Source organism: Grammomys surdaster, unplaced genomic scaffold (genome assembly GCF_004785775.1).
Source record: "Grammomys surdaster isolate TR1022 unplaced genomic scaffold, NIH_TR_1.0 449, whole genome shotgun sequence".
Taxonomy (NCBI): domain Eukaryota; kingdom Metazoa; phylum Chordata; class Mammalia; order Rodentia; family Muridae; genus Grammomys; species Grammomys surdaster.
The window spans coordinates 375,562-379,194 of record NW_021604868.1 but is presented as its reverse complement, the minus strand read 5'-3'; the positions used below and the strand labels follow the sequence as shown (position 1 = coordinate 379,194).

General features: G+C 43.5%; 1 non-coding gene and 1 pseudogene across 1 annotated transcript; both read left to right on the top strand.

Moving 5' to 3' along the window:
• Positions 1-401: 401 nt before the first annotated feature.
• LOC114632883 lies at positions 402-1,028 on the top strand (annotated as a pseudogene).
• A 1,597-nt stretch (positions 1,029-2,625) lies between these two features.
• Positions 2,626-2,767, top strand: LOC114632898. Its single transcript, XR_003713150.1, has one exon. It is a non-coding gene; the product is annotated as a small nucleolar RNA SNORA48 (small nucleolar RNA).
• The last annotated feature ends 866 nt before the right edge of the window (positions 2,768-3,633 follow it).

Here is a 3,633-nt window from a genome sequence, read left to right as displayed (position 1 = left end):
TCCTCCACTTCTCCCCTGTCTTGGTCCCTTGCCCTCGAAATCTAAAAGTCCCGCTCCATCTTCCTGCCCAGTCATTGGCTGTAAGGCAATTCTTTATTATCGAAGCCAGCTAAGGGCAGGGACCCTCAGGTCTGGAAATGCAGCTTTTGGGAGCCGAAATAAGACAAAGCATTAGAACCAATTCTCAACAATGAGTTTCAGGCCAGTCTGGGCTATATGAGACCCTATCTCAACAAAACAAAACAAAACAAAACAAAACAAAACAAAACAAAACAAAACAACCCTATGAATATATTTGATTTGTTTTGAGAAATCAAACAGCTGTATGTAGTATGTTTACTACAACTGTTAGATATTTTGTGTAGGCTTTTCCTCTGGCGGCAGCCATCAGGTGAGCCAAGATGGGTGCATACAAACACATTCAGGAGCTATGGAGGAAGAAGCAGTCAGATGTGATGATGTGATGTGCTTTCTTCTGAAGGTCCGCTGCTGGCAATACCGCCAGCTCTCTGTGCTCCACAGGGCTCCCCGCCAGACCCGGCCTGATAAAGCTCAAAGACAGGGATACAAGGCTAAGCAAGGTTATGTCATTTACAGGATTCGTGTCCGCTGTGGTGGTCGCAAATGCCCAGTTCCTAAGGGTGCAACTTAGGGCAAGCCTGCGCACCATGGTGTTAACCAGCTGAAATTTACCTGAAGCCTTCAGTCTGTTGCTGAGGAGAGAGCTGGGCCCCATTGTGGGGCTTTCAGAGTCCTGAATTCCTACTGGGTTGTTGAAGATTCCACATATAAATTTTTTGAGTTTATTTATCCTCATTGATTCCTTCCATAAAGCTATCAGGAGAAATCCTGACACCCAGTGGATCACCAAACCAGTTCACAAGCACAGAGAGATGCATGGGCTGACATCTGCTGGCTGAAAGAGCAGTGGCCTTAGAAAGGGCAACAAGTTCTACCACACTATTGGTGGTTCTCGTCGTGCAGCCTGGAGAAGGCGCAATACTCTCCAGCTCCACTGTTACTGCTAATACATGTGATATTTGTAAAATTCATATCCAATAAACCATTTCTGTTTAAAAAATTTTTATAGTTCCCTTTGTGTAAGCAGAAATTAAAATGTGGATGATGGTTTATGACACTTCTGTAAATATAGGGTAATTTTATATATACGTTGACCATTTTTTTTCTGGAAAACATTCATGACATTAATTAAATTTTTTTTCACAATTTACTGCACACTCTCAAGAAGGTTCAAATGTATTTTATAAGGGTTAACATTTAGGTTAGTGGACAATATTTTGGGGGAAATGGGAAAGAAACAAATACATAAAAATGAATTTGTAAGCATATGTGCACTTAAGGCAACATGTTTTAAACTTTAGTGTGTATGCGAATTACCTGTTCTTGGTAAAAATGTCAACTCTGATTTATTAGTTCTGGGGTGGGGTGTAAGATTTTGTATTTCTAACAAGCTTAGAGATAATACTTTGTTGCTAGTCTTGGAACACATGATTATAAGTCTGTTAGATCAATGATTTCTATCAAGAGTCTTTTGTGATGGAAGGATTTACAGAAGATGTCAGTGGCAGTGATTATGTTTTAGTACTTTATTCAAGTAAGAATATCTGCAAAGGCCCTTATGCTAACTGCCAGCTTTCCATTTCAAACTCAGAATTGAGGACAAGCTGGGTTTGGTGGTACATGCCTATGTTCCCAGTGCCCAGGGAGGCTGAGGACAGATGGCAAGTTTGAGGATAGCCTAGGCAGCATAGGAAGACTCTGCTTCAAAATATGTGCATTGTGTAGAATATAATCTCCCTATATGTCAGAGCAGAGAATGTGTGTGTGTGTGTGTGTCTGTGTGTGTGTGTGTGTGAGAGAGAGAGAGAGAGAGAGAGAGAGAGAGAGAGAGAGAGAGAGCTGCTGACAAGTCTGTATGACAAGTTGACAAGCCACTGCTTATCTTCAAGATGAGACAATGAGGAATGATATATATATATACCAGGCTGACTATTGTGCTACCTCTCTATTCAGTCTAAGGGGATTTCAGGAGAATAGTGTCTAAGAAATATGAATTCTTTTTATAGTTTTGGTAAACTTATTTTTATTATTTTACTTATGTGGGTTGAGGGGTATTCTCTCTCTCTCTCTCTCTCTCTCTCTCTCTGTGTGTGTGTGTGTGTGTGTGTGTGTGTGTGTGTGTGTGTGCAAATATCTGCAGAGGCTGTAGGGTTCAGATCTCCTAGATCCGTAACACTAGAGTTATAAGGAGTCGTGAGACACTGATGTAGGTTCTAGGAAACAAACTGAGGTCTTCTGTGAGAACAACAAGGCACCTCTCCCTTTTTAACCTTTTTTAGCTGACAAAATTATGTTTCCTTACAGAAATTTTATACATACTTACTTTTAGTGGATGCTTCCTGCTCCTCCATACCCCAGTTACTTTCATATAACATAGGTTCTATTGCCCCATCTCTCTTCTCCTTTATTGCTTCTTTTCCCAGTCTCATGAATCCTTTTCAAGTTTCCTGCACAAATCTTAATGTACATACAAGCTATTCAGTGAACGCACTGAATTCTATCATTTTGCATGGATTTTTTTTTTATCTTAAAAATGCCGATTTCTCCCTCTGGCAATGGGCAAAGAAAACATCTTGCTGGTGGTGTTCTTATATTAGTCAGGAGCAGAGCAGATGGCAGTCCTTTGTTCATCTTAGCTTGATGCCTGGCTTGATGGCCAAAACTCTCTTATGCCTAGGATAGTTAAAAATCAAATCAAATTAAATCAGATCAAGTCCAGGACAGCACGGGACAGGAAAAGGAAGACAGACCTGCATTCTTCCATGCCACATGATGTGGCCAGAAAAAGATATCCACAGACCTGCCCTCCACCCCACAGTATGGGAGGCTCATAGACAGAGAGAGCCCTGCCTACCACCACATTATGGAGCACAGGAGGAAAAAGAGAGACAGAGATCTGCAGACTGCTAAGTAACCAACAGATCCACAGAGCACAAGAGGGCTGTAGACACCTGATTGCTGGAGGATGCCACCCAGGGGCTGTTAGATTCAAGGCCAGCTTGCACTGGGGACAACCACAATGTGTGAGCATGTGGTGGACAGATTGGAAAGAAAGAGAAGTGGCATGAGCATGATGAAGAGAGATGGAAACGGAGACTCCAAGGTGAAGAGGAGGAGCCTGTTGTGAGTGGCCAGCACCATCACCTGGGACTATAGTGAGGTCCCAGCCTGACTTGTCACTCAGAACCATGTCTGAGTCTGTGACTATTCAGTTGCAGGAGTCAGTGTTGATGTGCATGGCTCATATTATCACCTGAGAATATAGGGACATCTCTGGTTGGGGCAGCTGCTGGGAACAACCTGGATGTCCAAGGGCTGGCTATGCAGAACTGCCCCTCCTCCCTCACTGGCTGCAGCATTCTGGAGACCTGGCCCTACCTCTCACTGGTGTAAGCACTTGGAGTAGGGGCTGTGTCTTGCCCTGGCAACACAGTGGAGCTGGCCTTGGTGATGAAGAAGGGTGTGAGTGTGGGAGAGCTGACCCTGACACTCTTCTGCTGTGGGGTACACAGGCACAGAGGCAAACCCTGGCCTTACCTCTAGCAGTCAGAT